At 47.7% G+C, this 27491-nt stretch overlaps 1 protein-coding gene across 2 annotated transcripts in view; it reads right to left on the minus strand.

Annotated features, from left to right (window-relative positions):
- The window catches only part of LOC139360115 (potassium voltage-gated channel modifier subfamily G member 2), an 85554-nt gene that overhangs the window by 30895 nt on the left and 27168 nt on the right, over positions 1–27491 (minus strand). Inside the window, exon 2 of one of the 2 annotated variants that reach the window (XM_071085798.1) lies at positions 3017–3116. The gene's annotated coding sequence lies outside the window, so the exon portion shown is untranslated. Of the gene's footprint in view, positions 1–3016; positions 4801–27491 lie in introns of those variants that run through there. The other variant, XM_071085797.1, reaches the window with a different exon arrangement.

Consider the following 27491-nt stretch of genomic DNA (forward strand, 5'->3'; position numbering starts at 1 on the left):
ACCCCTAGCCCTTGCTTCCTCTGTCTCCGTGTGGTCTCCACACACAGCAGCTCCGTGCCATCTTCTGCCATGACTGGAGCCACCTGTGGCCTTCCTCAGATGCAGATACCTGATCCTGAACTTTTCCAGACATCAGAATCATGAGTCAATTAAAACTTCTTTTAAAAATGAATTACCTGGCCTCAGGTATTCCTTTATAGCAACACTGAATGGACCAAGACAGGTGCCAACATCACACTATATATCAAAACTAATTCAAACTACATCAAAGACCTTAACGTAAGAGCTAAAACTCCAAAACACACGTAGGAGAAAACAGAGTGTACATCTTCACGACCGTGGATGAGACATTGATTTCTGAAACAGGAGGCGAAAAGCACAAGGAACAAAAGAAAAAAGATAAATTGGACTTCGTTCCAATGAAACTCTTGTATATCAAAGAACAGCACCAGGAAAATGAATGACAAGTAACAGTGGGAAAAAAAGAGCTGCGAGTCACATATCTGATAAGAGTCTAGTATCCAGGATGTTAGGAACTCTCGCAGCCCAGCAACAAATGACAACCCAAATTACACATGGGCAGAGGATTTGAACAGATATTTCTCCCAAGGAAATATGTGAATGGCTAATAAGCACATGAAAAGGTGACCAATATCATTAGTCATTATGGAAACGTAAACTAAAACTACAAGATACCACTTCTCATCCACTAGGGTAGTTATAATCAAACAAATGGGGAAAAAAAAAAAAACCCAACAAGTGTTGGAAAGGATGTGGAAAAATTGGATCCCGGTACATTGCTGGTGGGAACATAAAATGTCACAGCCACAGTGGAAAACAGTCTGGCAGTTCCTCAAATTTTAAACATAGAGTTCTCGTGTGACCTGGAGACCCCACTCCGAGGTATACACTCAAGACAAATGAAAACATGTGCTCACACAAAAACTTGTACATAAATGTTCACAGTGGCATCACTATAATTGCCAAAAAGTGAAAAGAACCCAAATTCCATCAACTGATAAACAGAGAAGCAACACGTGGGCCTCCATACAGGAATGTTACTCAGCCATAAACAGGAATCAAGTGCTGCTAATGCCACAGCGTGGATAAAGCCTGTGCTAAGAGAAAGAAGCCAGGAGAAAAGGTCACATATAGTGGGAATCCGTTTATATAAAGCGTCTGAGCCGGGCACGGTGGCTCACACCTGTCATCCCAGCATTTTGGGAGGCTGAGGCGGGCAGATCACTTGAGGTCAGGAGTTTGAGACCAGCCTGGCCAACATGGCGAAACCCCGTCTCTACCAAAAATACAGAAACTAGCCGGCCGTGGTGGTGGGTGCCTGTGATCCCAGCTACTCAGGAGGCTGAGGCAGGAGAATCGCTTGAACCCAGGAGGCAGAGGTTCCAGTGAGACAAGATCACGCCACTGTACTCCAGCCTGGGAAACAGAGTGGCACTGTCTCAAAAAATAAAATAAAATAAAATAAAATAAAATAAAATGTCCATGATAAGGAAATTCACAGAGACAGAAAGCAGGTGAGGGGTTCCAGGGAATGGGAGGAGGGGCAAGGAGGAGTGACTGCTAATGGCCCAGAGTTTCTTTTGGGATGATGAAAAGTCCTGGAATTAGAGAGTGGTGATGGTTGTACAACATTGTTAATACACTAAAAACCACTGAATCGTGCACGTAAAAATGGTAAATACAACGTTATGTGAATTTTATTTCAACTTATAAAAATCATTCTGAGTGAGTAGGCCTCGGGGGAATCCAGTAACATGCAAGCCTCATCACTGAGGTTCGAGAACCGCTGCCTCCCACCGTCAACATCAAGCCCTTTTTTTGGTTGTTGCCGACAACTGTAGCCTCGAACTTCTGCCAAGTAAAGTTTAAACCCACCACTACAGCAACTCAGGAACCAGAGAAGGGGCATGGTGGGTTTGCTCAGTGTAGCTCACAGACTGCCCACTTGACCCAAGCATGTGATTCCCCTGAGATCTTAGGGGGAAAAAGTTAAATGAAAAGGAAGGAGGGAGGGAAAGACAGCCTAACAAAATGGCATTAGTTAGCTTGCCAGTAAGAGCTCAGCGCCCCCAGTGAAGAATTGCAGAAGTCGCTTCTGAATGGGAGAAAGCTCCTTGGACGGCTACTGCAACAGAGGCCAGGAGAGAAGCACTCAGCGATCACCAGGACCACGTGTGCTGTGACCTTCAGCGCCAAGTTCGCTGCATGAGAAGAGGGGGGACGTGGGCAGGATTCAAACGGTCATGTGTGCCTCTACGCCCCAAGGTTCACTCAGTGAACATGTGGTCTAAATCTCTGTGACAGACACCCCATGCCAAGGACATGGCCTGGAGCATAGATCCGAGGAACACAGACACGTCCGACTCATCCAATACTGCACAGGGCTGTGGGGGGCGGCTTTGGGGGGCGGGCAGAGAGGTCCAAAAGCAGGAGAGCTCCTCTGAGACGGAGGGCTGGCCCGGCAGAAGGGCCGGAGCAGGGGACCTGATTTTATTCAAAAGCAATCGGCTACTTAGGTCATGGAAACCTGCTGCAGCGATTTCCCGAGCCCTACAAGTCAAGTGCTCTGGGGCATTAAAGGCTCTGAAAGTGCCAACCTGCCAGCCTCCCCGGGGCTCACAAAACAGAGCTTCCTAATGCGGCAGGAAGTCGTCTGAACGTGCTGCCTCAGAAACTGCGCGGAATGAGCAGCGGCTGTCCCAGTTTGTCGAAGAAGCCTAGAGTGCACACCCAGCTGCTGGAGCCCTTTGTGGCACGGCAGATGGCCCTGTGAGCTCCCTTGTCCTCTGTGGTCCCAGGTGGGGCTCGGAGGGGCCACGCCTGAGTTTGGGCTGCCTGTGAGGCATGCCTTTGACAGGTGTGTGTCAACAGTCGCCAGCGTCTCAGCTTCACCATCAGCAGAAGGCACAAGGAAGACCCTCTCTCTGAAATGGAAAACAGAAATCCCAGTGCTACGTGAGGTTTCTTGCTCCATTCTGGCAGGTTCTGGGTTTACCTGGCTCTATGAAGGTTCAGGGTATTCTCTTTCAGGGAACTGGTGAAATCACAGCTGAGACCAGTGGCTTCGACCTGGAAAATGAACGTCCAGTTTCACCCTAAGGGACAGAGAGTCGCCTGAGTTATTACGGCGGAGAATGGTGGCTTTGACGCCCCACCCTCCAGTCCCCGCGGAGCACACACGTCAGGCTTGCGGGACAGGTTGACTTCCCTTGTAGCCAAAGCCATCGCACGCTCCAAGTTTTTTGTAGGCAGGGATGAATCATTATTAAAATAACTGGATAGTCAGGTACAACCTGGAACTTCTGCTGTAAAAGGCTTTCTTCCTCCCAGAACATACATGTTAAAATATGGACATAAATTATATGCTAAAGTGTTCTAAAGCTAATTACTTAAGAGATTGCAAAGTTACTTCTGGAAGCTCTGGAGTTCCTCCCCATTCTCTGCAAAACGTCAGCAAAAGAAAGACTACAAACAGCTCAGAAGAAAAAAATGGGCCAACTGACATAAAGTTCACATCAAGGGGGGAAAAGGCTTTCAACATATGAAAAATCATGCTCAATTTCATTCATAAGAGCAAAAATAAGCATCTTGAATTGCCACAAGGTATTAGAGTAGATCAACCAGTTTGACGACACAGTCTTGTGAAGAGTGTGGCGTCTGGTTCGGTGATGACAGAGGTGAGCGGGAACGGCCGTCACAGCACGAGGGCAGAGGCTGAACTGATCTAAGGAAAGCAGGGGCCATGCAGGGCCCCTCCACAGAGGGCGATCGGGAAGGAAACCCACCAGCCAGTACCGGAAGGTTTCAAGGCCTCTCTCTCGGCCAGGTCAAAAACGATGCTGTGTGTCTATGAGCCTAGCGTGCCCAGTGGGGTGAGGCTGGAATTTTGGTGGGTGATAACAGCCAAGAAATGATCACACACAGGTGGTGGCCGCGATACCCCTGAAGCTCACAGAGCCAAGCAGAGAACCAGCCAAAGCCGCAGTTCCCAGCAGTGGGGGCAATTCTGCCCTGGGGCAGCCGGCAAGGTCTGCAGACATGTGTGATGGTCATGACTGCTGTGACTGGCGTCCAGTGGGTAGAAACCAGAGATACTGCCAATGCCCTGCACAGGACGGGCCCCCAGAGCAAAGACTTATGCAGCCCAATGTCAGCAGGGCTCTGGCCCGGAGGTGCTCTCAGTTCAAGCCTCGTGGGATTCCCACAGACAAAGCCCCAACCAAGATGAACCGAAACTAAAATGACAAACCACACACAGCAAGAGTCCACCGTGAGCACACACCAGCACACACAGCCTCTGGGAACTTTAGAAAACGGAATTATAAAAAATAATGAACGAAGGAAGTAAAAACATGAGGGAAAACAAAGACATTACAAAAAGAAAACAAACAACAACAACAAAACAAAAACAAAAACAAAAAATCCCAAGAGAATCTAAATAAGAAACAAAACTAGAAATGAAAAAGTACAGTCAGTAGACACGATTGAAAGTAGGAAGGTCTCATGCTGAGGACCGTCTCCCAGAGGCATCAGGGGTCCACAGGAGGCAAATAGGACAGAAAAGTCACACATGGAGGACAAAGTAAAATCACCAAAATTAGTTTACCAGGAAGCTCAGAAGAGGCAAAAATAAGCCAATGAAAAGCAATGTATAAAGACTTGGATTTTACCAGCCTTACGGAAGGCAGGAGGTCTGCCATTAAAGGCTCTTTGAGGATGAAGAATCGTGCACCCCGGGGCCCTCCACGGAGACCTCTGTGACATTTACCTTTTTTTTTTTTTTTTGAGACGGAGTCCGGCTCTGTCGCCCAGGCTGGAGTGCAGTGGCCGGATCTCAGCTCACTGCAAGCTCCGCCTCCCGGGTTTATACCATTCTCCTGCCTCAGCCTCCCCAGTAGCTGGGACTACAGGCGCCCGCCACCTCGCCCGGCTAGTTTTTTGTAATTTTTAGTAGAGACGGGTTTCACCGTATTAGCCAGGATGGTCTCGATCTCCTGACCTCGTGATCCGCCCGTCTCGGCCTCCCAAAGTGCTGGGATTACAGGCTTGAGCCACCACGCCCGGCCGACATTTACCTTTAAAATAAACGTAGCCGGGGAACTTGATGATGCCGAGCTTGGGGTATTGGAAAGCTCTTGTGTTTCCTCATGCAAGTGTTGTGACAGTGCCCAGGCAGGACACGACCACTGCTGCCCTCACACAGGGGCTGGGGGCTCTGGTGAACGGGGCTGGGACGGTGAGGCTCTGCCGGGCGGTGACGGAAGCAGAAGGCTTTGCTCCTCCTGCACACAGGCAGCCCCCTGCCTTCCCTCCACGCCAGGCCTGGACGCCTGAGCCCACAACCAGGAAACAGCCGCAGGTGCAGCCAGCGCTCCCCAGGGGCCTCCTGCAGAAGAACCGGGTTGGAACCGGGCAGGGCTACCCTGGACATGGGCCTGCTCGTTCCTCCATGCATGGTGGATTCCAGAGGAAACCAGTCTGTGCTGTTTCACAGGCTGGATCCCAAGGTTGGAAACCAGAGGGGAAGCCCCCTGAGTGCGGCTCTCCACCCTGAGGCCCACAGCGTCGGGCCACCTGCCACTCAAGTAGTGCCTGCCTTGGGGTGGCACCTGTCTCAGGCCCAGGAGGGAGCTGCATCTGTCCCTGGCCCGGGGCCATCTGCCCAGCACAGATGTTGAGGCTTTAGGCCTGGCCTGTAGTCCCACCCCGGCCTTCTGCCAGGGTCCCGGGGATCACCCACAGCTAGGCGCTGCTGACACCGGCTGCCTGACATCTAGAAGCTTCTGGCTCACTGCCGCCTCTGCTCTGAGCCTCCTGTCTGCTGCATCCACAGCCCTAGCAGGTTCCCGCCTCCTCCTCTTGCCCTCTGTCCCCAGCTCAGCGACCAGGGGGCCTCCTAACACCACAGGCCACCCTCTGCTCAAAACGCCGAACTAGGCCGGTCTCTCCCGCCCCTCCTTGCTCCCCTGGGCACCCAGACGAGTCCCGCCTCATGCGTCAGCACAGCCGCTCCTCTGCCTGAACAGTTGCTCGGCGATGCCCACGGTGACCCCTCACGCTCGGCCTTTGCTCAAACCTGCCTTCTCGTCAGACTCACCTGCGCCACTCGGTTCACGCTGAAGCCAGGCCACCTCACTTTGCCGCGTTCTTTTCTCCCCTAAAGGACTGAACGATTCGCGCATTATTTTTGCCCAGTGTTATTTTCTGTCCGCTCCCACTAGGATGTAAGTGTCTCGAGGACACGCCCACTGTCCGCTTTGCCCAAGCTCGTGTTCCTGGGAATACTTCAGGGCACACGCAGGTGACCAGGACGCATTGCTGCAGGGACACACGAGGGAAGGACCGGTCTCAGGCTGTCCGCGTGTCCAGCACGCACGGAGCATCCACGCGGTGCCGAGTCCTGCCCAGGGCCTGCTCCACTGCGGGAGTGGGGGGAACTGGTCTGCACTGACACAGGGACCCCCAAAGAAATGACAAAGACCCTGCTAAGGCAGGAGGCTTTGGCCCCACGCGGACACTGCTTTGTACCAGAAAGAACCCTGAACCGGCAGGAGGCCTGGACTTTAATTACGGCTCCGCCCCTGGTCGGCCGGGAAGCTGGAGAAGCCACTTCGTCCCCTGTCCGTGGCTTCAACATCTAGCTCATCTCCAGAGGGCGGCCCACGCCCGGGCGCAGACGCTGGTGAGCTGCCATCCGCGTGGACAACGGGGATCTTCGAGGAATGCGGCCGTCATTGTCGGGGCGAAGCCCAAGTGGTCCCAGGCCCCTCAAAGGAGGCTGGAACTGGGCTCCCGGAGACCCCTGTACTGAGATGCTCCCTGCGAGTGAAGGGGCTGAGACCTAAAGGAACCTTCCCCTGTTTCTTTAATTAAAGTCGAAATCTCTTATGCACAATTAGATTCTGACAGTGCGCGGGCTCTTTAGACGTGCTTCAATATTACAGACATAAAGCAAAGATTAAGTTGAATACAGAATGTTCCTCATGGGGTCGAACTGTTCGGAGCAGGCATCGTTTGCGCTGCTGGAGATGACTGGCACGTTGCTGGAAAGGACGATGTCCCCGCCAGCTTTTCCCCGGGGCGGGCGCTTGGGAAATGGGGGGCGCTTCCCTGAAACAAGGTCACTGGAGGCGGGGGACCCTGCTGGCGGGAGTGAAATGCACACACAGCGCTTGCCATCCCCCCAATTCCAGCCCCAACCCGAGTCGTCACAGGATGTCTCACGAGCAGAGCGTCAGTGCAGCCAACAATTAGAGCGAGGGCAGACGGAAGCAGGTGCGTGCCGCGGCCCGCACGGGCCAAACAGCCCTGGAAAACCGACTTAATTTTGCTAAGCCTCAGATTCTGCATTTATAAAACAAAAATAAATCGTAATAGAATAGCACCTATCTTACAAGGCTGTTGTGAGGATTGACAACCAATGTGGATGCCTAGAATAGTCCTGGTGCATAAGTGCTCACACGTGTACGTGCACACACACACTCATATACACACACACATACATGCACATTCACACACGTTAACACACTCACATTCACACCCACATGCATATTCACACAGACATACACATTCACACATGCACAAAACACACACATTCACACATTCACACATGCACACACACATTTACACACACATGCACATTCACGCACACATTAACATACATTCACAGACACATTCACACACTCACACATGCATATTCACACAGGCATACACATTCACACATGCACAAAACACACATTCACATACATGCGCATTCACACACACATTGACATAGGCATACACATTCACACATGCACAAAGCATGCACATTAACACACTCACATTCACACATGCATACACACACATGCACATTCACACACACATTCACACGCTCACACATGCATACACATTCACACACATTCACTCACACTTGCACGCTGCACACAATCACACACCTGCACATGCACACATATAGTGTAGCCTGAAAGGCTATCAGGTCACTTCCTTGAGATGAAGGGTAGTATCTGCAGTGTCTGCTCTTACTGGTTTAGTATCAGGTGCATCCTCTGAGTGTCACAGGCGTTCGAACCAGAGTGACTCCATCTTGACTGAGGGCTGGAAAATGAGGCTGGGACTTGCTGGGCTGACTCCCAGGAGGTTAGGTATTCCTAGACTCTAGATGCTTATGGCTAAGGGAATAGATTGATAATGTTTACTAAACAGACCCAGACTTAGGAGTGTCCTGATAACCCCGATATCTTGAAAACAGCAGCGTTCCCAATTTTGCTTTAAAGATAATAATATTGATTATTGCAAAATATAGTAATAAAGAAAATTAATCTGTTATCACAAACCCTTGTAGCAGAGCAATCTCCCTACGATCTTTTTTTTACCTTATATATAAAAAAGCATTGTACCTAGGGTGGACGCGTTCCTCCTCTTACTCTTGGGAACGTCCTGCTCTGTGTATGGAGCAGCTGCCAATTCACCTTTACTTTCTTAATAAACTTGCTTTTGCTGCATGCAGTGGACGCGCCCTGAATTCTTTCTTGCCTGAGATCCAAGGACTCTCTCTGGGGTCTGGATTGGGACCCATTTCCAGTAACATGAGGACTCCATGGATGTTCGGCGCAGGAGCTGGAACCACGGGCTCCGTCTACTCTGTGTAGCCACCTGGTCTTGAACCACCTCCAGCACCTGCCCCCGTGGGTACGAAAGCAACGTGCGTTCGAGTTCTTACTGGGCCATGATCTCTCCTAGTTTTATACAAAGAAACTCACAGAAAAGGATTTACTCTATGAAGCCTGTATGTTTAGTAATTTAAGAAGAAACGCATCGTAGCTAAAAAATTTCTGCAGATTGTCTTACTGTGAAAACCCAAAGAAAGGCAGAGAGGCCAAAACGTGCTCTCAAAAAGACAAATAGGAAAGGAAACAACAACAGAACTGAGGGGAAGGAAGAGAAGGCTCAAATTTAAAAATGAAGATCAGAAAAGAGAATAACTTCAGATCCGGTAGAGAAGAAAACATCATGAGAAAACACTCATAATGGCTTCATGCCAATAAAGGCAATAAAACGTGGAGTTCTAGAATTGACTTAAGAAATAGGAACTCTGAATAAATACAAAATTACTAAAGAAACGGAAATGGTAATTACAAATCTATTTTTCTTCCAAAAATCAAACTCAAATGACTTTGTCAAGAGTTCTACCAGATATTCAAGGAACAGAATAATCCCAATTTTATACAAACTTCAATCACCTCTGCGTGGAGAGGGAGGAAGATATGAGTAGAGAGAGGGAGGGGCTTTGGCTGTCTGGGTAAAGTTTATGTTTATGTCCATGTATCCACGTATGTGTGCACGTGTGTGCTGGGTACATGGATGACGGCAGCAGGGAGGAGGAAGGTCAGGAGAGCCAGGACCAGCGATGGCAGCAGGTTTGCACACGGCCCTGCCAGCCCTTTAGGTGCCCGGGACACTCCTCCCATGGCCAGGTGGGGTCTCAGGTCCCTCCCAATGAGCCTGGGTGGGGTCTCGGGTCCCTCCCATTGAACCACAGCAGACGTCTCACTGTGTGATTATGTGGGGGGGTCTCTGAGAGGCTGGGCCTTCCACGCGCTCCTGCTCCCAGGACACCCAGGGCGGCCGACAACCAGCATCAGGCCGCAGCCATGCAAGAACAAGACTCCGGCGGCCCCAGCCTCTGCTCTGCCTCCAGCCGAGGCCCAGACTCCACGCAGCAGAGAAAGCGTCTGCCCTGGGCCCTGAGAAATCCTGACCCTCAGAAACCAGGACAGCTAAGAAACAACGGTTGTCTTGACCACGGCGCTTGGTGTAACCTGCTGCCAGAGCAGAGGCTCCCACGCTGACGCAGGGGAAGGCGAGGAGGGGAGGCAGGTGCGGCCTGTCCAGATGCGGCTCCTGCACATGGACGTCCTTGCTCTGGATGAGGTCGGATGCACCTGCCCGAGCACAGGGCAGAAGATGTGGTCAGCTGGGGGTGAGGGGTCCCATCTTCTGAGCCAGGAGGGGCACCTGTGCCCCCCAGAAGCTCAGCGCTGGGAGGGCAGGTTGTGTGTGATTTTGTTTTCTGCTGTGTCTTCTTCCCCGGGACATCGCTTGCACATAGTCAGCGCTCAGTGAGACCATTAGGATTCCGAATAAAGGAATCAGGGGTTAAGGACAGGACTACGCTCGGAGGCCCCTCTGGGGAGACTGTGGGCGTTGAGGGGTCCAGGCTGTGAGGTCCAGGCTCCCTCTAAGGGAGGCTGACTGAAGACAGGATGGGGCTGGCAGAGGGGCTGGGTGTGGAGGTGGGGCTTGGTGTGCAGAGCGGCCGAGTGGCCTGCGTGGGAGGGAGAACTCGGGCCCAGGCCTCACCTATGTCCGCACGGATCCCGTGTCCAGGAAGCACTCATTATCCACGGCTCTTTTACTTTGTTGATTCAACAAACACAGAGAACTTCACAGGCGCCAGGCAGTCATTAACCCCTAACAGCCTGTGCTGTGGGTACAAGTGCCCCATGCGGACCGAGGCACAGAGGGTGGAAGGCACCTGCCCGAGGCCACTCCTCAGGGATGAGGCTCTTCCAGCCGGGCAGTCTGGCTTCACCGGGAATGCTGTGGCCTCTGGGGAACGGATGCTCCCGGGGGCAGGCATGGCGAGAGGATGCTTTTTCAGCGAAATACACAGAACAGTGCAGCTGTGCCCCAGCGCGTGGGCCACAGTCCCTGCCTCCTTCCTTCCCCCACATGGCCGCTGCCCAAAGGCAGAGCTGTGGGTTCCACAGCGTTCCCGGAAGCTTGTGCCAGTCTCAGCCCCGGGACCTGTGAGACGGACTTCATCGGGAAACAGGGTATTTGCGGATGTGGCTAAGACAAGGCCCCTAGGGTGGGCCCGAGGCCAGGGACGGGCGTCCCCATGAGGCCGACACTGAGGCCGTGGGATGCAGAGGCCAAGGTCACAGCCAAGGAGGGCCGAGGATTGGCGGTGCTGCAGGAGCTGGGAGCAGCAACGCAGGCCCCTCCCCAGCGGTTCAGAGACAGCACAGGCCTGTGGTCCCCTACGCTGCACTTGGGACTCCCAGGGTTGACAGAGCACATTTCTGGTGTTTTAAGCTGCACAGCTCTAAGTAATGAATGCAGCGGGTTGGGGTGAAATAATTCTAATATTTCCTTCCAAGCAAAAGACAAACCCTACTTAGAAGCATATGTGTCACCACCAGCCCCAGAGATCAAGGACGGATGAGGTTCGGGTTCATCATTGGCCTCTGGCAGCAACTGAGCCCGCGCTGGGGTTTCCGACATTCCGCCTTCACCGGGAGAAGCTCTGCAAGTTTGCTCTGCTCAGGGCCCCAGGTCAGGGTCCGTGTACCGCTCCCCATCCCTCACTCCCTGTTTGCCCAGGATTCCTCCCTGCTAATCCACTCCTTCAGTCCCAAGGAAAACAGTGACTATTTTGTTTAAATCTGGCTAAATACACATAAACAAATGAAATGGACTCTCAAGCAGTTTAAATTAAATTGTGGCTTAACTGAACCACAAGCTCAGTGCCCCAGGCATTATGTCACCACCATCCCTGATCACGAGCCTGGCCCAGGGGACACATGGCCTCACTGCCGCCAGCAAGCGGGTGCCAGCCTCCAGGATGCCACAGCAAGGGCGGGTCCATATGCAATATGAGTGTGTCACCGGGAAAAGCTGCGACTGCCACTACCAAGCGTATCAGGCTTTCTCGAATGTAATCAGTAAGGAGAAGTCACTGGGATACAATGGTATTTACCATTCTGAGTTACTATTAGAATCTCTGTAAGTGCTTATGTGCATGGATGATGGCTCATGGGGCGAGTGCCTTGCAGTTAGTGGGGCTGTTAATCTACATGAACAAGACCCACCAGGGCTTCCACAGGGAGCGTGGTCCTCACTGCCGGGTAAAGATTGCTCAGCATGGTTTCCAGACCAGGGCTTCTCAGCTGGGATCCACGGCGACCCTCAGATCCCACGGGGCCCCTGGCAATGTCCAGGTTTGATTGTCTCGACGGGGGATGGAGGCATCCCCGGCGTGGAGGCGTGGGGGTCAGGAATGCTGCTCAGCACCCGCAGTGCCCAGGATGGCTCCCAGCGAAGCTTTCCGACCCCAAATGTCCACAGTTCCTGAGGGAGAAGCCCCACATCCCAAGGCGCCTGGGGGACCTTGTACGAGGCCAGGAGGGCTGCCGTCCGAGAAGCACAGCAAGGAGGTAGCTCGGGATGTTTCACTGAAGCTCAGAAGCCAACTCTTCAGGACTGAAAGCATTGGTCATGCAGTAGATGCTGCCAGATAATCCAGTCATTGCAGATAGACGCTTTTATCAGCCGCTGCTGCCTCTGTTCTGGCTCTGGCACCTTCACAAATTTGGTTCAAGCGTCTCTTACCTTCCCCATGTCGTCTTACCACCGGCCGCCCTGTGGCCGAACGAGTTTGTTCGCAGGAAATGAAACCCTTGTGACCCACACCTTTCGGGAAGACGATTCTAGGCTCCTCCGTGGGGCCTTTTCCCAGGTGCACACTTTGCCTTTCAGTTGGAACTCTTAACCTCGGCGGTGACACGGGTTCACAAACAGGGCCATGTGACCTTGGAAAAACCATCTAAATAAGGTAACTTCTTCAACCAACCAGCCAGCATAGACTGCAGCTGAGAATTGTTTAAAATACAATGTATCTAACTTCAGTCCCAGGCTAGTATTTACGGTGCCAGTGCAGTTTTTATTTCCCAATTCTTACTTATCCTATCAAGAGAAACATTAGATGATTTAAGACTATAATCACCCATGGGTTACAAAAAGCCAAACATAAATAATTTTGAATAAAATATGACTCAGGAGATTTTTGTTGTAAAATGAAGATGAGTAACATTAGCTTCATTCCTGTGATCTCTTTCCGACGCACATACAAGTTCACGTGCGGATCTCAACTATTTTGATTTGAAATACTTTTATTTTCCATATACCAAAGTTCCATAAATTATAAAAGGGTTCTATTTTTCATAAATACACACAAGTGTATAAAATGAATAAGATGTAATTAGCAAGGTTTTGGTTCTGTTCAGAAGAGAACTTGCTAATGAGATCCATTTTTAGCCATGTTTTTGACTGAGAAATTGATAATTATTTTTCAGTTATGATTTATGGGACACAATCTCCAAGTCTATAATACATATAGAAACTTGGTAACTAATAGCTAATAACTCTTATCCACAAAGCAGGGTATATACAGTAGAGCTGCATATAATTGCTCCAAAAAGTTTCAAAATCAAATTTTGAGGTAACTGCAGATTCACATGCAGTTGTAAGAAACAATACAGCAGGGGCACCCTCACACCCTTTCCTCAGTTTTCCCCATGGCAGCCTCCCCTAAGCCGTGGAACACCCTCTCCACCGGGACGCCGACACGGACACGTCCAGACACAGAGCTCTCCTCACACCAGAGTCCCTCCTGCGGATGCCCAGCCACCTCCTCCTGAACCCCTGGAAACCATTAATCTGTTCTTCATCGTCATACTTTTGTCATTTCGAGAATGTTATAAAAGTTGAATCACACCCTATGTAACCTTTTAGGATTGGCTTTTTCCACTCAGAATAATTCCCCGGAGATTCATCTGGGATGCTGAATACATCAGAAGTGCATCCCTTTTTATCGCAGAGTAGTATTCCATGGGATGGATGCACTGGCATTTGTTTAACAACAAGTGGGAGAATATTTGGGTTATTTCCCGGACTTGGCTGTTATGAACACAGCAGTTACAAGCATTTCCACACAGGTTGCTTTTCCTCTCTGGGATAAATGCTCATTGGTGGATAAAAGGTTTTACTTTTGACAAAATTCAATTTATCCTTTTCCCCCTTACTGACTGGCTGGTTGCATATTTAGTTTTTAAAGAAACTGCCAAATTCCTTCTGGGGTGGTTGTACTACTTGACATTCCCACCAGCATTGTATGAGAGAAAGAGTTTATCAGCATCCTTGCCAGCATTTGATGTCACCATTTTTAATTGTAGGCATTCTGATAGGTGTGTGGTGACATCTCACCGTATTCATTTGTCCCACTTTATTGATGTCTAATTAAAGGTGCACACTGTGGTGTTTTGATATATGAATACATTATGATTACCACAATCAAGCTAAGGAATATATCCATCACTTCACACAGTTACCTTTTTTGTGTGTGGTGAGAACATTTAAGATCTACTCTCTTAGAAAAATTCAAGTATGCAATATGGTATTATTAGCTATAGTCACCATGCTGCATGTTAGATCTCTGGAAGTGATTAATCCTGTATAACTAAAACTTTGTACCCTTTGATCACCATCAGTTCCTCCACCCTCAGTCCCCTGGCAACCACCACTCTCTCTGCTTCTGAGTTCAACTTCCTTAGATTCCACATACAAGTGAGATCACACATTACTGTTTTTCCATGCCTGGCTTATTTCACGCAGCATAACGTCCTCCAGGTTCTTTATACATTTCTCAAGGCTGAATGATGTTCTGTTGTGTGTGTGTCTCTGTTCTTTAGCCACTCACCCATAAATGGGTACTTAGGTGGATTTCATATCTTGGCTATTGTGAATGATGCTGCAATGCTCATGAGAGTGTAGATATATTTGGTCTTATATAAGTATAACCGCCCCTGCTCTCTGTTGGTTACCATTTGCATGGAATATCTTTTTCTGTCTCTTCACTTTCAGCCTATGCAAGTCTAAAGCAAGTCTCTTGTAGGCAGCATAGGGTTGGATTTTGTTTTTAAATCCATTCAATGATTCTATGTCTTTTGATTGGAGAATTTCATCCATTTACATTTAAAGTAATTATTGATAGGTAAGAAATTACTACTGCCATTTTGTTAATTGTTCTCGACTGTTTTGTAGTTCCTTTGATTCTTTCTTCTTCTTTTGCTGTCTTTGTGATGTGACAATTTTTTCATAGTGTATGCTTTGATTCCTTTCTCTTTCTCTTTTGTGTATCTATTACAATTTTTTTCTTTTTAGTTACTGTGAGACATACATAAAATTTCTCTCTCTTTTTTTTTTTTTTTTTTGAGACAGAGTCTCTCTCTTTCACCCAGGCTGGAGTGCAGTGGCGCTATCTCAGCTCATTGCAAGCTCCTCCTCCCGGGTTCATGCCATTCTCCTGCCTCAGTCTACTGAGTAGCTGGGACTACAGGTGCCTGCCACCATGCCCGGCTAATTTTTTGTATTTTTAGTAGAGATTGGGTTTCACTGTGTTAGCCAGGATGGTCTCAATCTCCTGACCTTATGATCCACCCACCTCGGCCTCCCAAAGTGCTGGGATTACAGGCGTGAGCTACTGCACCCAGCCTAAAATATCTTTTAGTTGTAACAGTTTATTTAAGCTGATAACAACTTAACTTCAACTGTAAACAAAAACTCTATACTTTTTCTTTTCCTCACACATTTTATGTTATTGATGTCACAATTTACATTATATATTACGTATTCATTAACAAATTATTGTAGCTATACTTATTTTTAATACTTTTGTCTTTCTACTTTTATGCTGGGGTTAATGGTGACTTATGACACCATTACAGTATTAGAACATTCTGAGTTTGACTATATTCTTGCATTACAATAAGTTTTATCCTTTAATATTTTTTCATGCTATTAGTGAACTTTCATTTCAACTTGAAGAACATTCAGCATTTCTGGTGAGGCAGATTTAGTGGTGATAAACTCCCTAAGCTTTTATTTGTCTAGGAAAATCATTATCACTCCTTAATTTCTGGAGGACAGCTTTGCCAGGTATAATATTCTTGACTGGCAATTTTTTTCCGGGACTTTGAATATATGATCCCATGCTCTCCTGGCCTGCAAGGTTTCTGCTGAGAAATATGCCAAAAGTCTTATGGGGGAATTCCCTTATATGTGATAAATTGATTTCTTTGCTGCTTTCAAAATTCTCATTGTCCTTGACTTTTGAGAATTTTATTATAATGTGTCTTGGTAAATATCTCTTTATGTTTAATCTATTTGGGGTCTTTGGGCTTCATGGATCTGGATGTTTATTTCCCTCTCTAAATTTGGGAAGTTTTCCACCATTGTTTCTTTAAATAAGCTTTCCTCACCTTTTTCATTCTCCACTCCTTCTGGAACACCTTTATTGCATATATCGGTTTGCTTGCTGAAAGCCCATAAGTCTCTAGGATTTCTTCACACTTTTTCTTGCTCTTCTGATTGAATAACTACAAATGTCCTATCCTTAAGATTGCTGATTATTTCTTCTGCTTAATTGAGTCTACTGTTGAAATCTCTATAGAATTTTTCAATTCAATCATCTGTACCTTATCTCTAGAATTTCTGTTTGGGTCTCTTTTATGGTTTCTCTCTCTTTGCTGTTGAACTTCTAATTTTGCTCATGTATTATTTTCTTGATTTTTGTTTAGTTGTCTATTTGTGTTCTCTTGTAGCTCACCAAGCTTCTTTAAGATGATTATTTTGAATTCTTTGTCAGGCTATTTGTAGATCTCCATTTCTTTAGGTTTGGTTATTGGTGCTTTATTTTGTGTATTTAGTGATGTCATGTTCCCCGAGGATTCATGATCCTTGTGGTCTTGCATTGGTATCTGAGTTTTTAAAGAAGTAAGCACCTCTTCCAGTCTTTACACACTGACTTTGGCAGGGAGAGCCCTTTGTCAGTCAGCCCACCCCGAGATTCTAAGGAGGGGCAAGAGTACTTCCATAGGAAAGCCTGCTGCTGGAGTCCTCAGGCAGGTTAGCTTGCTGCCTGGGTTTACAAGGGCCAGCTTGGTGCCTGGGTCCATAGGACAGGCCTGGAGTTTGGGTCTGCATGAGTAGGTGATACCTGGGTCTGCAAGAGCCAGCCTGGTACCTGGGCTGCAGAGGCCATCCTTGTGCTGGGGTAGGCCTGGAGCATGTGGCTGTGAGGACTTGCCTGGAGCTAGGGTGGGCCTGGAGGCTAGGCCTGTAGGTGCAGTCCTGGCACCTGGGTCTTCAGGGGTCAGCCTGGCACCAAGGTTCACCCTGGGGAGGGGGAGGGACCTCGTATTGGGGTCCACAGTGAAGTCGAGCTCTCCTTCCATGTGGAGAGTATTCCTTTCCATGTTATGCTATGTGGACTTGGGGGAAGAGTGGTATGAGTTAATGTGAAACTCTCCTTCCTTTTTCAATGCATCTTTCCTTATTCCTGTGCTCCATTCAAGTGCTAATCTCTCACCTGGATTCCTTAGTTCTTGTGAAGGTATTTTTGTGTGTGGATGGTTGCTCAAATTGTTTCTCTAAAAGTGTGAAAACTGGAAACTTCTATTTTGCCATATTGATGACATCACTCCTCACTGTCTTTTAATTTGCATGTTGTTAATAGCTAGTGACATTGAAGACCTTTTCATGCACTTCTTTGTCATCTATCTATTCTCTTTGGTGAAATAATTTTTCATGTGTTTTGCTCATTTTCTATTTGGATTGTTTGTTATTTTGCTGTTGAGTTTTGAGAGTTTTAAAATGCATTCTAGATACTAGTCCTTGGTTGGGTATGCAGTTTGCAAATATTGCCTCAAAGTCTATAGCTTATCTTTAAAACCTTCACACAAGGTCTTTTGCAGAGCAAAATATTTTAATTTTGATAACATCCAATTTATCCTTTTTTTTTCTTTTATTGGCTGTGCTTTTGGTGTCGAGAATGATTTGCTTAGCCCAACATCTCAAAGGTTTTCTTCTGTTATTATTTATTTATTTATTTATTTATTATGAGATATCACCTAGGCAACACCAGTGCAATGGTGTGATCGTGGCTTACTGCGGCCTCAATCTCAGCTCATTGCAGCCTTGATCTCCCAGGCTCAAGCAATCCTCCCACCTCAGTCTCTTGAGTAGCTGGGACTACAGGTGTGCACTACCATGCCTGGCTAACTTTTTTACTTTTCATAGAGACAAGGTCTCACTATGTTGCTCAGGCTGGTCTCGAACTCCTGAACTCAAGTAATCCTATCTGCCTCAACCTCCAAAAGTGCTGGAATTACTGGCATCAGCCACCACACCCACGCTTCTCCTGCTGTTTTTGTAATGTTTAATTTTACATTTAAATCATGATCCATTTTGAGTTAATTTTTGTATAAGCTGTGGGATTAGGTCAAGATTCATTTTTTTTGGCTTATGGATGTCTTATTATTTGTTGAAAAGGCTATATTTACTTTACTGAATCACTTTCGAACCTCTGTCAAAAGTTAATCAGGAATTTTTTTGTGGACCTGTTTCTGGGTTCTCTGTTCTGTTCCACTGATCTATGTAAGTATCCCTCCACCAATACCACAAAGTGTCAATTATTATAGCTATATAACATGTCTTGAAATCAGGTGGATGAATTTTTCCCACTTTATTCTTCTTTTCCAAATAATTTTACCTATTCTAGTTCCCTTGACTTTCCATATAAACGTTAGAATAATCTCATCTATATATTTTTTAATCACTGGGATTTTGATAAAAATTGTGCTTAACCTCAAATTTTTATATCAGTTTGGGGAGAACTGACATTTTCTAATAAGCTAATTCCATAAATGAACATGATACAACTCTCCATTTATTTAGATTATTTCTTTTATTTGCCTTTTGTAGTCTTCAGCATTAAAGTTCTATACGTATATTGCTAGACTTATACCTAAGTATTTCATTTTGTTGAACAATTGTAAAGGGTATTATGTTCTATGTTTAATTTTGATGTCCATGTGTCTCGCTAGTGTATTGATTTTGCATGTTTATCTTATGTCTTGCAATCTTGCTGAATTCATTTATTAGTTCTAAGAGGTTTCTTTTGGCTTTTTGTAGATTTCTTGGCGTTTTCTGTGTATACAACCATGCATGTGCAAATAGGGGCAGTCTTATTTCTTCCTTTCTGGCTTTTATGCATTTTATTTCCTTTTCATTTATTTCATTTTATTACCTACTGCAGAGATCAGAGCTTTCAGTTATATGTTGAATAAGAGTGATGAAAGTGAACATTTTTGCCTTGTTCTCCACCTGAGGGGAAGAACATTCAGTCTTACACCATTAAGTGTAAGTCAGCTATAGGTTTTTGTAGATACTCTTTATCAAGTCAAGAAACTTCCCCTTGATTCCTATTTTCTGAGAATTTTTATCAAAAACACGTGTCATTTTAAAAGTTTTTCACATCAGCTGATATAATTATGTGATTTTTCTTTAGCCTGTCAATAGGGTGCTTACACTGATTGAATTTAAATATTGAATCATCTTTGCATCCCTGGAATAAACTCCCCACTTGGCCATGGTGTTTAATTCCTTTTACATATTGCTGATTTCTATTTGCTAATATTAAAAAAAATTGTAATATATATACACGAGGGATATTGGTATATTGGTCTGTAGTTTCTCTTTTTTGTACTGCTTTGACTGGTTTTGGCATCAGAATAATACTAGTTTTATAAAATGAATTAGAAAATGTTCCCTCCTCTTCCATTTTTTGGAAAAGACAACATAGATTGGTGTTAATTTTTCCTTAGGTGTTTACTCAGAGGTTTAGTTGTTTAGATGTTCTCCAGTGAAACCATCTGGGCCTGGAGATTTCTTTTTCAGGAATTTTTGATTTACAAATTCAAGTTTATTAAAGTTATAGGACTATTCCCATGATCTATTTTACACTGGGTGAGTTGTGGTAGTGTGTATTTTCCAAGGAATCGGTCCAGTGGATCTGGGCTTTCAAATGTGCATGTAGAGTTGTTGGCAGTGTTCCCTTCTCACACTTTTTAGGTCTGCAGGGTATGCAGTTATGTCCTCTGTTTTGTTTCTGATGTTGGTAACGTGTGTCTTCTCTCTCCTTAATTTTGTCGAGCTTGCCAGGAATTATCTATTTATTTACGCATTTAGAGTCAGGGTCTTGCACTGTCCCCCGGGCTGGAGTGCAGTGGCATGATCATGGCTCACTGCAGCCTTGACCTGGGCTCAAGTGATCCTCCCGCTTCAGCCTCCCAAGTAGCTGGGACTAGAGGCATGCACCGACACATTCTGCTAATTTATTTTATTTTATTTTATTTTATTTACTTATTTATTTTTTTGAGACGGAGTCTCGCTCTGTCGCCCAGGCTGGAGTGCAGTGGCCGGATCTCAGCTCACTGCAAGCTCCTCCTCTCGGGTTCACGCCATTCTCCTGCCTCAGCCTCCCGAGTAGCTGGGACTACAGGCGCCCGCCACCTCGCCCGGCTAGTTTTTTGTATTTTTTATTAGAGACGGGGTTTCACCGTGTTAGCCAGGATGGTCTCGATCTCCTGACCTTGTGATCCGCCCGTCTCGGCCTCCCAAAGTGCTGGGATTATAGGCGTGAGCCACCGCGCCCGGCCTGCTAATTTATTTTTAAATTTATATTTTTGTAGAGGTGGGGTCTTGTCCAGGCTGGTGTTGGATTCCTGACTCAGATGATCCTCCTGACTTGGCCTCTCAAAGTGCTGGGGTTACAGGTGTGAGCCACTGCATCTGGCCAAGTTTATTCTATCGATCCTTTCAAAGAGTCAGCTCTTTGTTTCACTGGTTTTCCCTATTGTTCTACTGGGCTAAGCGCCATTGATTTCTGGTCTTCATTGTTTCATTCCTTCTACTTGCTTTGCTCTTCCTTTCCTAAGTACTGGAGGTGGGACCTGAGATTGTACGTTGAGGCTTTTCCTTTTTTCTAATGTAATTTCCCTCTTGGCACTGTATAGCTTTGTCTCACAAATTTTGATATGTTGTGTATATATTTTCATTCTGTTCACTGTATGTTTTTATTTCCCTTAAGACTTCCTCTTTAGGCCAGGCGAGGTGGCTCATGCCTGTAATCCCAACACTTTGAGAGGCTGAAGTGGGAGGATCACTTGAGCCCAGGAGTTCAAGACCAGACTGGGCAACATAGGGAGATCCCATCTCTACACCCAGACAGGGAAATGTCAGTAGAGAGACGTGGGGAGTAAGAACCCCCATCCCAACCCACCAGTAATGAGGAGCCATCCCTCACCATGGGTGTCAACAGAAGCCAAGTGGGGAATGTGCACTTCTGTCCCCACTGCCAGCAACGAGGTGGTATCCCTCTCTCCCCTGCCAGAGCAGGGCCAAAGGAAGCTAGCCGCAACAGAGCCAGCATCTGAGAGGCTCAAAATGTCTAGGTTTCCCATTCTGAGAAGCTATTCCCATGACCAATTTAATCACAGCGTGATGGTTTGTGCCTTTTTCTCAGACAGCATCCCCACTCACCTCCACCAAAGCACAGAATCTCCAAGTGCAAGGCTTTGACAAGACAAACGAAAACATAATAGCTTCTCAGAATGGGTTCCTTTTTCTTATCTCCTCTCTGTCCTCTCCTTACAAGTTAGACAGATGGGAGTATCACACCCTAAAATGTAAGAACGATGACCTGTAGGCTCAGACACAAGGCCCCTGTCTTATGGCCAACCAGGCTGCCCTGGGTGTGAGCTGTGGCGGCACCACACCTGAGTGGAGCCCCCAAACAGCCAGCACAGTGCAGAGATGGAGGCAGAGGCCCACCAGACACAGGGAAGCAGAGGCTGACCAGCGTGAGGCAGAGACCCACCGGCGTAGAGAGGCAGAGATGGACCAGTGTGAGGCAGAGACTGACTGGTGTGAGGCAGAGACCCACCAGCTGTAGGGAGGCAGAGGCTGACCAGCTACTTGAGTCACTTCAAGTAAAAAAAAATCATCTGAGAAACGGGCCATGAATGATGCAACATTGGAGGGGCGGGTACTTGGCCACCAGGGAGTGACACGTGCAGGTACACACACAGACACATGCACACACAACACACACACACAGACACATGCACTCACATGACACATACAGACACATGCACACACACATGCAGCCACATCTACACACACACACACACAGAGACACACAGACACATGCATACACAGACACACATGCAGACACATGTACACACACACGTTATACACATGCACACATAGACACCCACACACAGACATGTGCACACATCATGGACATGTTACACACATGCACACAAATTCCTGTAGACTGACACACACACACAAATATGCACACACACACGAACACATCATAGACATGTTACACACATCCACACAGACACCCACATGCAGGCACATGCACACAGACATACATACACACGCAGACACGCAGATGCACACACACAGAGACATGCACACATAAACACGTTACACACACCACACAGATTCATGTAGACAGACACATGCACACACTCATGCACATACAGACACTTGCACACACACAGACACATGCACACTTGCACACAAACATGCACACACTGAGACACGCAGATGCATGCACACTAAGACACAGACTCATGCACACACTGTCACAGGCAGACACGCAATGACGCGGTGTGCACACACATACACACATGCATGCACGCCATGTCTTTAAGTATTCCTACATGTCTGTATGTCTAAGAGTATTAAGAATATTATGTTGGGTGCGGTGGCTCAGGACTGTAATCCCAGCACTTTGGGAGGCCAAGGCGGCCGGATCACGTGAGGTCAAGAGTTCAAGACCAGATTGGCCAACATGGTGAAATCCCGGCTCTACAAAAGATAGAAAGAATTAGCCGGGTGTGTTGGTGTGCGCCTGTAATCCCAGCTTCTTGGGAGTCTGAGGCATGAGAATTGCTTGAACAGGGGAGGCAGAGGTTGCAGTGAGCGGAGATGGCGCCACTGCACTGCAGCCACAGCACAGAGAGAGACTACGTCTCAAAAAAAAAAAAAGAATATTATGTTCCAGTGTAATTCTAACTGCTAATTCTGTTTAAACATATAGGTAAAAGGATTATAATTGGTACATTGTTAAAACCGTTTTTGTCTCTGAAGTATTTACATCAGTATTTTTGCTGTGGAGCCACATGGAGAGACTTGGGTCCAGCCCACCGAGCTGCATTTCCAGAGCTGCGGCACTGGGTGGGCGGGTAGTGAGCCGGGTTCCAGGGCCTGCATTCAGAGGAAGCGAAATCCAGAGGGGAGGGTGTGAGTCCCCGCTCTTCTCCCTGCGCTTCCCGCTCCATCCCGAACCCCTCCCCTGCCGGCCTCTCAGACACCGGGACTCCAGGGCCTCCCCACACCCTCCTTCCTCCATGAACACAAGCTGCTGCAGGTCCTAGAAATTCCCGAGACCACAAGTTTGAGAGCCGCTGTGCTAAACTACCGAGTCCCCAGGCCCCGCCCCGCTGGTGGGGCTGGAACCTGGCTGGGGTCAGATGACGTCTCCTACCTAAGACACCATCTCACCTGGAACTCTGACCAAGGAACACAACTCTGACACTGCCAGGGAAAACGGAAGGAGGCTTGGTTTGAAACCCTCACGGTTTCCTGTAGGGATCCCACCCACACCTCCTGCCCTGCGGGTTCTGGGGTAGACACAGGACCCCTGAGGCCTGGAGAGTGTCGCTGGGCTGGCCCTAGCCCCAGATCCATGATCTTGCTGGGGGTATCTGCTAAGCTTCAGTATCTGGGAGTCTCCAGCCTCTCCCCAGAGGGAGGCTTGAGGCCGTCACCACCCCACAGAGGAGCAACAGAGGCCGGGGCGGACCCTGCATCGCTGGGAGCACCGCATCCTCACAGGCACCAAGCAGCAAAGCTCAGCATCCTGAACAGAAAGCAGGCAAAAACGAAGCCCAATCTCCCACAAACTGTAATTAAAGTTTTACATTTTAATAATTAGAATTTTTAGTTGGTAATTTCTTTTTCTGATCGATTTTATCAAACAAGTGATTAATCACTCCCACACCTTGTTTCACTGAACGTAACACGCCGAATTTAACCTTCCGTGAGGAGCTCCTCACTCAGTTCTTTTGCGGCCGGAATTGGTGGGTTCTTGGTCTCACTGACTTCAAGAATGAAGCCGCGGACACTCGCGGTGAGTGTTACACTTCTTAAAGATGGTATGTCCGGAGTTTGTCCCTTCAGACGTTCAGATGCGTCTGGAGCTTCTTCCTTCTGGTGGGTTCGTGGTCTCGCTGACAGGAGTGAAGCTGCAGACCTTTGCCCTGAGTGTTACAGCTCATAAAGGCAGCGTGGACCCAAAGAGTGAGCAGCAGCAAGATTTATTGCAAAGAGCGAAAGAACGAAGCTTCCACACTGTGTAAGACTTTTGTTGCCGCTGGCCGGCTCAAGCAGCCTGCTTTTATTTCCTCATCTGGCCCCACCCACATCCTGCTGATTGGTCCATTTTACAGAGAGCTGATTGGTCCATTTTACAGAGAGCTGATTGGACTGTTTTGACAGGGTGCTGATTGGTGCATTTACAATCCCTGAGCTAGACACAGAGTCCTAGATAGAAAAGTTCTCCAAGTCCCCACTAGGTTAGCTAGATACAGAGTACGAATTGGTGTATTTACAAACCTTGAGCTAGACACAGAGTGCTGATTGGTGTGTTTACAATCCTTTAGCTAGACACAGTGCTAGACAGAAAAGTTCTCCAAGTCCCCACTAGGCTCAGGAGCCAAGCTGGCTTCACTTAGTGGATCCTGCACCCCGGCTGCAGGCGGAGCTGCCTGTCAGCCCCAAGCGGTGTCTGCACTCCTCAGCCCTTAGATAGTCGAGGTGGGGCTCGGACATGGCGGGCTGCAGGTCCTGAGCCCTGCCCCACAGGGAGGCAGCTGAAGCTCAGTGAGAATTCGAGTGCAGTGCATGTGGGCCGGCAGTGCTGGGGGACCAGGCAGCTGTTGGCCTGGGTACTAGGCCCCTCACTGTCTTGGGCTGGCCACTCCATGTGCAGAGCCCAATGGAACTCACGCCCGCATCCGCCGGAACTCATGCTGGCCGGCGAGCACCACACGCAGCCCTGGTTCCCTCCCATACCTCTCCCTCCACACCTCCCGGCAAGCGGAAGGAGGCAGCTCCAGCTTCGGCCAGCCCAGAGAGGGGCTCCCACAGTGCCATGGCGGGCTGAAGGGCTCCTGAAGCGCTGCCAAAGTGGACACTGAGGACAAGGAGGCGCCGAGAGTGAGGGCTGCTAGCACATTGTCACCTCTTACTTTCACTGAACGTAGTGACATAACACGCCAAATTTAACCTTCCGTGAGGAGCTGCTCACTCAGTTCTTTCACCAAACGTAATGATGTAATGTGCCGAATTTAACCTTCCCTGAGGAGCTGCTCACTCAGTTGTGAAACTTCGTGCGGTGGCGTCCGCTGGGCAGGCCTGGGAATGGAGCAGAACAGACGCCGTCCCTGGAGCCCCTGGAGCCTGGCTCTGGAGGGGACTCCACACACCTGCTTTCCCTGCAGCTCCGCCTGCCTCAGAAGGGAGTGGGACCCGCCTTCCCAGAGCCAGGCCCTCTGTCCCCGTCTGACGCGACCCTTCTCCCAGGGAGGCCTCGCGCCCCAGATCACAGTTTCAGTTCAACTACCCGCATTCCCGGCCTTGCGAACAGCCACAGAGCCTCCTGGCCCTTCCTGTCACCCACAACACGGTGGCCTCCGCCTCCTCCTCCTCCAGGATCAGGGCAGCTTGCAGGGCACAGGCCCCAATGCCAAGAGCTTCCTCTCAAGCTGCAGCCTCTGCCCAGGCCCACATCTCGATGGGGGTCATGCCCTGGACACAGCGTTTCAAAGAAAGGGCGGGTCCCAGAGCGGCCGAGAGGGCAACAGGTGTCCACGCTCCCACCTCCTGTCCACGGGCAGAAGCATAAAGAAACTTCTGGAAGGAAGGCCACCGACAGGCTGACAGTGCAAGGTCAGGTCAAGTGATTTTTACTTTCTTCTTTCTGTCCTTCTCCTGTATTTTCCCCCAAACGATACAGGTAATTTTAGTAACTGGAAAAAGGAATAAAACGATTCTAATTGTAGGGGGAAAATCACATCTGACAGGTTTTTACAGAAAGAAACTGAAGCCCTATGAAATGACAGCGTGATTGATCTATCTTTGTATTAATCCTTATTGACACTTCATCTCCTGAAGCTTGTGGCCCATCAGTCAAGTTGACATTCACCGACAGGGACTTGGTAACACCTCCTTGGTTTCTGAGCCTCCTCGCTGAAGGGAGCTTCTGTAACTCTCAGGCATTAAAGCTATTTTTATGGAGAGGCAGCTTGTCAGCTGACAGCAGAAAAGGACAGGAAAGATGTTTTTATGGACCCAGACATCAGAGCATTCTTTGTACACTGACAGTAAACACGAGTCTGTGATGCGCTTTGAAAACAAGGCTTATAGCTGTAAGATGATGCGGGGATATTTTCCCATTCTTCAAATTTTTTCCTTTTTCTTTTTTAAAGCCACATTATTATATTCAAGAAATGTAACATTTGAAACAGACTGAACAATCAGAGGAGACACTTTGCAGTCCTCTGTGCAAACACATTTGAAAACCCAGAGGAAGTGCAGACGTCCTCGGGCAGCACAGACACCAAAAACTGTCCCAGGAGAGTTAGAAACTTCAACAGACCCATTTCCATTGAAGAAACAGAAAGTTACTACGGACTGTCCTATACAAAGCACTAAGCCTTGACAGGTTTACAGAGAATTCTCCCAAGATTACAAAGCCCCGATAGTCTCCACACTTTACAAATTATTTCAGAACATTGAGAAGGAAGGAAAGCTCTCTAGTTCCTTTTATGAAGTAAGCAAACACTGACATTTAAACCAAATATAATAAGAAGAAAGAAAACTTAAGTTCAATACCACTCATCAATACTAATGCAAAAATTCTAAATAGAATATTATTAAACAGAATCCAATGCTTCTTTAAGAAAAAAATACTATGACAAGGTAGAATTTGTTCCAGAAGGTGAAAAGTAGGTTCAATGGTAGGAAATCCATTAACATCATGCACCATAATAACAAATTTAGGTGGAAAAGTCATGTAATCATCTCCATAGATAACAAGCAGCCTTTGACGAACACTCAGGGCGTTGAGGGCCATTTCACCAGCACCAGCAGCATAGTGTTAAGTTCTAAAGCCACTCTCTTACTCAATGGAGAAACACTAGAGGCATTTCCACAGCAATCAGGAACAAGGATACCCACTATCTCTGATACTATTTAACATCATACAAGAGGTATTAATGAATACAACTAGACAGCAAAAATCAGAAGCATAGAGCAGGTAAAGAAGGGGTGAAACTGTCTCTCTTTGCAGATAAGATCATCGTATACTTGGAAATCCCAGATAATCAATGACAAAACTTATTTATTGAATAAAAAATTCAGAAAAGTAGCAGGCTATAAGATCAACAGCCTTCCTATACACAAACAATAGAGAACACAATCATTGAAAAAGTCCATTTATGGCCAAGTACCAAGGCTCATGCCTGCAATCCCACACTTTGGGAGGCCAAGGTGGGAGGATCACTTGAGTCCAGGAGTTCATCAGTTTGGGCAAAATGGCAAAACTCTGTTTCTACAAAAAATACAAGAGTTAGCCGGACGTGGTGGCGCCTGTAGTCCCAGCCACTTGGGAGGCTGAGAGGTGGGAGGATCATCTAGGACTGGGGGGCGGA

The sequence above is a fragment of the Macaca nemestrina genome, chromosome 19 (genome assembly GCF_043159975.1).
Source record: "Macaca nemestrina isolate mMacNem1 chromosome 19, mMacNem.hap1, whole genome shotgun sequence".
NCBI lineage: Eukaryota > Metazoa > Chordata > Mammalia > Primates > Cercopithecidae > Macaca > Macaca nemestrina.